This window comes from Fistularia commersonii, chromosome 17 (genome assembly GCF_037954325.1).
Source record: "Fistularia commersonii isolate RoL2024-O1a breed Wild chromosome 17, RoL_Fcom_v1.0, whole genome shotgun sequence".
NCBI lineage: Eukaryota > Metazoa > Chordata > Actinopteri > Syngnathiformes > Fistulariidae > Fistularia > Fistularia commersonii.
Genome location: NC_141300.1, coordinates 7,100,489 through 7,111,090, shown reverse-complemented (window position 1 = coordinate 7,111,090; position 10,602 = coordinate 7,100,489).

The following is a 10,602-nucleotide window of genomic DNA, read 5'->3' as shown; positions in this document are numbered from 1 at the left end:
CAACAACCCCATTTAGCTTTATTATAAATATGTGTAAATCTACATATATATTTATTTTAAAGTTGAATTTAAATTGAACAGACTTTTTGATTTAAAAAAAAAAAAGGTCAAGCTTCACCTCCATTAGATTCCAGGACCTCTGACCCACTTTCAATTAAATAAACTTGAAAAATAAAAGCACTTTTGTAACACAAGTGATTTTCTTGAAAGTTCAGTTGTTTTCAACATGAAGAGCTTAGTGCAGCTGCTAAAGATAACAGAACAAACTAGAGGAAAAAGCCTAGGAGTGCAGCACTCACTCTTAGAATATGACAGCTCCTCAGCAAAAAGAGATTATATCATGTGGTGGTGCTAAAGAGAATATATAAAATAAGATGACAAAAATGCTATGTTGACACAGTTCCTTAACACAATGCACTTTTTATGCCTTAGCTCAAACTAACACATTTCCTGTGATTTCAATGGCTTACTAACCCTCCAAATGCCTGGTCTGAAAGCAATCGGTTTTGATGGGGCATGAAAATACCGCTACATTAAAGTGCTGCATTTTTCTAGCTTACAATATAGATTGGAATTGATCTGACTACTACTGCAGCATTTTGAAATTTCCAGGAGATGGTTTAGTGAAATGAAAATAGATATGTAATTCAAGTAAAATTGCCCTGAATTAGTGAGAGAGTGAATGAGTGAATGATTGTATTTCTGTACATTTGGCTCTGAAATTGACTGGCAACCAGACCAGGGTGTACTAATCGAGTCTCACCTGATGACAACTGGAATAGGCTCCAGTGTCCCCCTTGACCCTGAGTGCAGGATAAGCCGCAGACGATGGATGGATGGATGTGATTCGGGTTTATGCATGCCTACTTCCTTAAGTAGCTACAAGTGCCCTCAAAGAGCCTATCATATTGCAACCCCCCCCCCTGTTTTGAATCCATAACAACTTCAAATTTCCACTCAAACTCATTGTATGTGACTCTTTAACTAAGCTATGGAAAGATTACATTTGTATAAAATAACGTACACCTCTCACTAATGTGCAAACCACAAAACATCATGACTGCTGCGGTTTCTAAAGGATGATAGCTAGCTGCTGTATTTCTGTTCGTTGCAAGTAGATGTTACTTCCCTCTTGCAAGTCTGACAGTCTCATGATTTATCTGGCTTAAAAGAGATTTTGCTTCGCCGTTTTTATTTATTTTTTTTTCAGCTGCCTCTGTACTTGATCAGATCCCTCCAGAAAAGGCAGTGAAGTTGAAGGTGGACATTGTCCTTTAAGCCTCCCTTCCAAGAAACAACTGTGCATGTTGGAGTCCTTCATTTTCCGTTGTGTTTAACAGTAGCCGACTAATCAAATGTAGATATATCAGGGTTGCCATTACACAAATATTTAAAAAACAAAGGTTTTTTCATAATCTTGGCCAGTTGATGGAGCAGGTCTAATGTGAGGACTCAGACTACAACCTTTCGTATTGGTCTTTGAAATCATCATGGCAAAGTGCAAACCATTATCTGAAATAAACACAGCAGGAATGCTGTGCCTTGCTCTGACTTCAGAGCATTCATGGAACATCTGCCAATTTTATTCCTCCATCATGTGATGTATGGGAACTTTAAGTCATAGTCCACAAACAGAAAACTGTTGTGCATTCTGTGTTGGTTGTTATCAATCAGGTGTAGAACAGGGTGTTACAGAAATGGTTCTCACATATTATTGTTATTGTTAGAGATTGTCCACCAAGTTGATACCACCTCCTCAGTATGTGAAGAGGTGTGGTCTGTATAAGGACTCATAGATTTCTCATCTTATCCAATGTGTAGCAATAGTTTGTGGTGCATCAAACTACAGCAGAGAGATCGCTGATTAAACACCTTTGTTACCAGTAGGGCTGGATTTCTTTTCTCCCAGCATTTGTTTCATTCAGTCATTTTATTTATGTAATGCCTTACATTTATGAGATCTCTGCAGTTAGAGAGAGAGGGCATAAAGGCTTTTTAAAGATGTTTGCCTTTGGATTGTGGTCACTGTCAGCTTGACATTCTTTAACATATTCATTCTAATGAAATAACCCTCATCCAAAGAAGGTTGCCGCAATATCTCCTTTGATATCAGCATGCTTTACCTGCTTTAAAAATGAATAAATAAACAAAGACCCATTACCTACTGGGAGTCCGTATTGCAGGATTGGTGCTTCAATGCTTTCGGATCTGGCATCTACCAATAGAGTAACTCAGTTGTTGACATCATTTGTGAACAGTAGTGACGTGCAATTTAAGACATTTTAATTTTCTCCTGTCGCTTTCCCAAAAGAGCAGCCAGGTGTTACCTTTCATAAGTTTCCTGAAAAGGGTACTGATGTCAGACAAGTTTGGAATAAACTATGTGTCACTGAATCCACTTTTCCTCATCTGATATCAGCAAACTGGCATTGGGTGTTGTCTAATTCATTTAATTTCTTTTGTTCTGAAAACACATTTGTCTCTGTGAAGTTTCAGATTATGATCTTTTGCTCTCTCCAAAACCATCCTTCGCCCGTAGGCGTTTTCTTCCAGAGAGTCTAGACAAGTATGCACACAAAGATAGATGTGATAATCTGCTGGAAGACCTGTGGGGAAGAAACCCCAAATGGCAAATGTTTTAATTTCTGTATCTAGGGAACATCCCCTACATGTATTAAACTGTGACCATTTTCTTAGACATACCAACAAGGTAAATTCTTTTAGACCCCCCACCCCTCATCTTTTCTCGATGAATGCTGTCCTCTTGGTAGATACTACAAAATACTCTTCACAAAGCCATGTTTCTTCGCAATCTTTTAAGTCTAACCTGGATCTTTTTTTCATATTTGCATCATTTATTAGCTGTGTTTTATGAAATGGATCTACTGTTCAGACAGAGAGAGCACTTAGCAAAACCTCCCTGTAACACTGAGGTCCTCCATGGATTCAATTGACACTGGGTCTGTCTGCTGCAGTGTTCAGTTTGAAAGTAACTTTATTGGTATTCATTGTTTTTTTTCCCCCCCTTTTTTCATTAATTCTATATCTGCAGACTCAGTCAACCTAGTGTTTTGTTTCCTCTTTTTTTCATTGCACTAATGAACATGTCATTTTCACTCTCACTTTGCTCAAGTAGGCATTTTCTCTTCATTTGGTACTGCTGACTGTGCTCTGCACATCCCTGCAAGGTGTTTTTTCGTATGGAGTGATTTATACATTCGTCAAGATACAGGACATTTTTTTCTAATACCATGTTTAAAACCACATCTGTTGTAGTCTTTTTGTTTTCAGTCTCCTGTATTGTTTGTTGCTTGCCCTTTTTATGTCTGACTGGTTGTCCTGTTAATTTTAACTTCATCTGTCAGAGCTTTAACTTGACTTATCTATCTTGAATGCGACATATCAACTGAATTTTACAACGTGTAGTGCCTCTGTCTGCCTCACACCAGCTCAGTAGAACTTCTGCATACTATTCTGCTATGTATCATGGATTGCTGCAACTGTCAAAATTTAGGCTTTGACTTTTTAAACTGTGACATATGAGTCAATGGTTTCTAAGTGCCTCTGAAGAATCTATGCGGTGTGTATGATATTTTTTTGTTCTGGCCTCCAAATTGTTGTGAAACTTTCTGTTAAACACACCCAGTTTGTCTCTTTCTCTGTTCCCAAAGAGAAGTGTTACTTTGATCACCTCTTCTCCTACAACATGAAGACGTGTTGCACACTGCAGTTTATCTGTTTTCTCCCTGATGCTGCTTGCAGCTGAGAAGAGGTTGGAGCATTGGATCCAGTTTCACCAATTTTTAGCAAGATCCTAGACTCAAATGTGATGGAACATAATCTTTTTGTGCTTACGATAATGACAGAATGCCATATTGACCACAGAGGGAATTGTACAAACTTCACTTTATTTGTGCACTCACTTTCTTATCCAACTACACATGCCTACAAAATAGACAATCTTCAATGTACAGTACATCAACAAGTAAGATTATTGATATATCTTTTTTGCTTATGCTATGTCCGGAAAATTTTCAGTATAACTTCATGCTCAGTGACCTGCCAAAATGAAAGTAATCAAGAATCTATCTGTCTATCTATCTATCTATCTATCTATCTATCTATCTATCTATCTATCTATCTATCTATCTATCTATCTGTCTATCTGTCTATCTGTCTATCTGTCTGTCTGTCTGTCTATCTGTCTGTCTGCCTGTCTGTCTGTCTGTCTATCTATCTATCTATCTATCTATCTATCTATCTATCTATCTATCTATCTATCTATCTATCTATCTATCTATCTATCTATCCATCCATTCATCCATCCATTTTTAAATATATAGATTTAGAAGATAAATCTAATTTTGGAAGATAAAACATCAGTTTCCTTTGTTAGAGTGAATGCTACAAAACAAATGGCTTTGATATGGACACCTTGAGAAAGAGACTGTGAATGTAGTCCAGGAATAATACAAGTAGATGTTGATGGGTAATTGCTCCCTCTGTGAGTAGTAGTGGAGCAATAGCTTCTATGTGGCATACACCCTTGTGGCATACACCCTTGTCCCCACTTTGCTGTTAAAATCATTCTATGAGAGTTTCCACCGGAATCATTCTAATTTTGGTGTTGTGTTTCTGCCTGTCCAAACCTAACTGAGCACATTTTCTCAAATTAGGGCTACTAATAGGCCAAAGGCTGACATGGAGTATCCTAAAGACCCCCCACCTCCTCACCCCCCATGCATGCAAGGAGGGACTTTATATTTCCTTTGAGAGCCAAGTCAGTCAATCATCAAAGTAACCCAGCCACCTACGCTTCCAAGCAATCATTCAACAATATATAAATCCAAGCAACATTACAACCATGTAAACGACCACCCAGCCAATCCACCAACAAATCATTAAACCTTGTCTCTATAGGATTTTTATTGTGAAATGTAGCAGAGAAGAATAAAAACTGCAAGGCACAATCTCCTGAGATCCTCAGCCCTATCAGCAGAGGGCTTTTTACAGAAACTGGAGATCAGTATCACTGGTGGGGCACATTAACAGACAAACTGATGGCCCATGGTGCTCTCACAGTTCATTGTAATTTTCTTATAATCACATCTCCTGTATATGTATTTCCTATAAATGCTTTTTTATGTAATTTTCATGAAATGTAGTACTACTGGTTGCAAACTAAATTTCCACTTAGGGACAATACATACCACACAATCCAATCTAATCAACAAATCAACACGCAGAACAGAGCATAAATGTTCTGCCTAGAAAGGATGACTTATTGAGTGTAGATTCAGGAACTACTTGGGGGTATTTGAACTCCTTGGAAGTCAATTTCTCAAAGCGAGTGTGAGTAAAATAGATGACTGGCCTGGAGCTCCAATAATTGTGCAATAATATATAGTGGCTCTGATGAACTAACTAACATACTTATTTACTGCCTATTATTTATTGTGACTATTTTTTGCTTTATTAATCTTTCTCTCACTCAAAGGTTGGGCTGGATTTGCTGGAGGACAGAAACCATTTCAATTACTGAATGCTGATTCCTGGTATATTCATTTTGAGATTATTGTTGTTATTATTGCCCAATTAATAGAATAAAGGTTTGGCATCCACAAAAGTTGATCTCAACCTGAATATTTTTACATCGGAACTGGTTGGGGAAAACATACACAGTGAAGTTCTCATAACCTTATGTTGAATGTGAAGTATTGCAAACATGACTTTCCACTGTGGCACAAAATTTAATGCCTGGACAAAACTAGCTTGCCTTTTTGACTAATTAAGATAAAACTACACTCTTATCAGATCATTAAAATGAACCATGGAGAATTTGTGTTTTTTTTTCTTCAATCATTCTGAAAAATCATAAACTGCTGCTCCCCCAAGACACTTCTGCTGGCTCGTTACATTGTTTACAGTTCTAGACTTGATATAAAATTTAGCAGTCAGATGATACTGTCTTTGAGAAAAAAGGCAATTGAAACTCAAAATTAATGATAGTCTGAGATAACTCATTTCAGCTGCTGAAAATGAAACAGTCTGTCATAGGATTGGGATCACCAGTCAAGGCCAATGTCCCATGGTTAGTGACGAAGGGAAGCACTTTTCTACTGTGCAACGTGTGATCATTTCCATTGATGCTCTGAGTCACTGGAGGGAACACTGATTAATATTGACGTCAGCCATAAGGTCATAAGGGACTAATAATGGAAGAGAAAATGGAATAATTTTTACTTTTTGTCACTTCCTTTCAGACACAAGTCATTTGAGCTCGAAACAGACTTTATCCACATCTTTTTACGCAGAGAGCATGAATGAAGAAACGGATACTTTGGGATTGATTCTGGAAATTTAGATGATTTAAATTAGTTACAACACTTCTAATTGGAATAATTTCTTGCAGCCTCTCTCTCTCTGTTCTCTCTCTTCATTTCCTTTTATTCAATTTCACTTTCTCTCCCTGCCTGAATGCTAATCTGGTCATCTTTTTTTGTTCCTTTATTACACACATATTCTCATACCCTTTGGTGCATATTCAGAAGTATTGACTTCTTTCATGTTGTAATGCTTCAAAAACAACCTCACAGGTCTTCTCCAGTGCCTGCACATTGAGTTAGCTCACTATTCACCTCCCAAAAGACAAATCATTCTTAAAGACCAAGTAATCCCACTGAGCTGATGGTCAGCTCCTGCCACATTCAATTACTGACTATTCCTTTTAAAACATTCTCCAAAGCAACACAGCAACAATTGCCGTGCTTTTTAGTGATCTTTTTGTTGTTTCCAGGTCACTTCCACTACCAATCAAAGGGCATTTGGGCATTATGTCACCAGTTTCTTCACCAAGTTTTTTGTGTGTTTTTTTTTTTTTTTTTTTTTTTCCAAACTGGGCCAAGTACTGACAATCAATCATTGACAGTGTCAATAAAATGTTCTTACCATGTTACAGCCTGACATATAGGTTTAAATGTTGAATGTGATTTCAATTTCAATTTTTTTTTTCGTTTTTTTTTTTTTTGAGGTGGTGGGGCCTTGCACTGCTTGACTATTTTCTTTTCAGTGTCATTTTAATTAGCGATCAGAAACAATTTCTTTTGGCAATCTTGGCCAATTAGAATTGATACAATTGCTGAACCATTTCCAGTTTTCCAATGATAACAATGTTACTCACCATCTGAACCCAATACTATGAAATACTGAGGAATTGAAAGGCTCATGGCACGTGCACAAAATAGACTGACAAACAATTTACCTCATAATTGTGTCTTTCGCAAGAGCAAATTAACACACTTTGTCAATTGACTAAATTTGTTCAAAGGATATGCAGTATTGGGAATTTCTTGCCTTGCGTGAAATATATTAGAAGAAATATATTCATTTAACACATGCAATAGCGTCAACAAAGTTATAAGGTGATGACTGTGAAATGAGACTGTGTCTGGGAAATACTATGTTTGCACAAAACTAATTGAATCAATTGAATGAGGAGGAGAAATCTACAATATGAAAGTAAATATGCAAATTGTTTTTGGTTATGTTTAGACCTGCATTCTGATGTTTCAGAAAAAGAATTTTGATTTTATTTTCCCCTCTAAATTTCTCTTCATTTTTCTTCTGTTCAAATTTAACCAGCTATATTTGGTTTCTTGCTGATATGCTATTTGTTCATTTGATTGTGGTGTTTCATTGATTATTGCAATTTATTCCTTTTCTCTGCAGTAATATCAATATTTGTCTCTTCTTACACCTTTAGTTCCATGTGCTCAAATTATGTTTTTGCACTTTGAATCAGTACTCTATCTATTGATATGCTCCTCACTGGAAAATATTCAAATACTAAATAAACCTTTTTTGATTTTTTTTTTTTTTCCATTTATGTGAAGAAGTGATTACCCATCAGGTGGGGTGATACAATTCACTTGGTCACTGTCTAGAAAGCAGCTGTTGCTAGGAGTTTTTTTTCTTTTCTTTCTTTTCTGTCAAATAGTTTGTAAGCAAAATTTGAAGTACAGCATCTCTTGGTCTATAAAACTGTTTTTGTTGGAGAAAAGTGGATGTTTGCATGGAGAAATTGCGTTCACAGCACAGTCAGCTTATATTGCTGAAGCTAAGCTGGTGCTGTCAGCAAGTACACTGTGCCAAATGCAGTGACTCCGGCAGCCTCCTGTTCTTGGATGTCAGTCGCTCAGTTTGCTCTTTTGCCAGTTTGTTTCCTTTTTTGTCGCTGAGGGTAGCTTTAATTTCTGTAATGAGTACAAAACGGTTTGTCTGTCACTTTTTCTAGAAAAAAAATTTCACCTGCTGGGTTAAAATGAAAAATGAATGAATGAATGAGTGAATGAATAGCTATGATGAGTTGTTTTATTAAGAAAACATGGTATCAACAACTGATAACATGTGGGAGTTTTTAACCCATAAGCCCTGGGAAGAGTATTAGAGTAGTAACTGATGGCATTATAGATTAATATGTCAAGGCGGAATTTAATTATCTGATTCAAGTGCCTTATTATAGATATGTCTCATTAAATCCATTATCAGGACATGCCTGGTATTCTCATTTTAATTTTTCTACATACTTTACACTTATCATAAGAAACTTAATTACTGCTTCAATTTCCCCAAACCAATTTCATTCAAAGGTTACATTGATTAATAGTGATTAATAACAAATGTTTGAATATTTTTTTTTCTTGTTTTTTCATGAATTATCTTGTCTTGTTCATGCATGATGTGATTTGAATACTAGTGAATCTTGCAGTAAATTGCATCCATTCATTTTTCCACCCTTGTGATTAAGACAGGTGGAAATCCCTTCACTCATGTGCCAGGCAGCACAGAGAGGATGAGCACTCGTGAGTAAACAAATGCGGGCTGTGCTATTAAAATATGGGCATGAGGATGCAATGGCTAAAATCCATTGAAAACATATACCCTTGTTGAAATGCGATGTCCCTTCTGTGTGTACTTGTGTAAGTACCAAAAGAAAAAGCTAATTTTCATTTTTTTTGTAATGCATACGTCTGAAAAGGGCAGCAAACAGAGCAAAACTAAAAAAAAAAAAAAAAAAACGGATCAAGGCAAGATATTAAAGTAAGTCGCCCATTCAACTGCCTCTGTCGTTAGTCTGAGCATTTCATCATCCCTTTGTTTACCATCTTTAGACAGGAAGAATAAGGCTTTCATAATTGCTCTTCAGAATGGCGAAAGGGGAAGGATGTTTTTCTTGCCTTTGCAGTGCCTCCTAAACACCTGAGCCCTACTCTGCATAGCCAAGCCTTTGATCTGGGCTCCGGAGACTCCCTTTTTTCAACAGAATTCTGGATTATCATCAAAATGAAAGGGTGGGGGGGATGACACTAAAATGACTAGACATGTTATATACAAAACAGATGACAGAGCGAGAGAGTGAGTAACAGACGAAAAAGAAAAAAAGTGAAATTCCTTTTGCAAGGATATTGCAGAACATCTTCTAAAAATCAGACAGATTGTAAAATATATTGTCATGATATGGACAATGTCAATGGGACATAAAAAAATAGCATCTTTTGTACAAGGGTTTTGGTTTTGTTTCAAGTCACTATTTATATAAATATAATCAGCAAGGTTGTTTCTTAGAATTCTCTTCAGATATGTAGATGCAATAAAATAAAGTGGGTAATAAGCTATTGTATTGATATTTGAACATGGGTTGGCACATGTGTGCATGCAGTTACAAAATTTGTATGAAATTGTTAGATACTTTTACATACAAATCTAATCAAAAAACTATAAACTGAGATGACACAAATTACACAATTTCACATATTTGATTTATTTTTCCCTTTTTTTGGTCACCAATAACTTTTCAAACAAGCTTTGTAAATGTTACAGTTATTTGGCAAAAACCAAAGGAATATCTCTTGATATTTTCCATGTCCAGACATCAACAGAAGCCTGTATTACAGTATGTGGGTGTTGAAACAGTTGGTTTTGGTAAAGAGAAAAAAAAAAAGAACACTGGCACGCAACTGCTTGGCAAAATGCTGTTGGAAAAACTCGTTCAACTTGACAACTTTAAAAATTCATAACATATCCTCAAATACAGACATATTTCTGTCAATATATATCATCAATTAAAAAAAAAACATTTAATTTCCTTTTACTTTACTGTCTATTTAATTCATAACTAAATTTAATTGGTCAATTTAGTTATACCCGGAAAAGTAATTTAGAATAAATGAATAGATTAATACATTTGATTAAAGATATCATAAAAGAAAATGAAAAAAATAATACAAATCAGACAAACCATTTATAAAATGGTTGGCCTTTTTTATCATGTCTATGAATTCTGGGTGTCAAGGATGAGTTGAGTTGTTAAGATATTTTTATATAATTCCATCGTTTTGAAAGGAGGGAGCGGAACACATTGACCAACAATATTCGGGCCCTTTGTAAGACTCTCAATCATGACATAAAGAAATAATTGTGAAAAAGATCATCACTAAATCACTATACAGTGATGACATAAGCTGACTCATTAAATTAATTTCACAGTCAGTTCAAGAGTTCATGGCAGTTTTCAAAATCAGATGCCACAGACCTTAAAAGTAA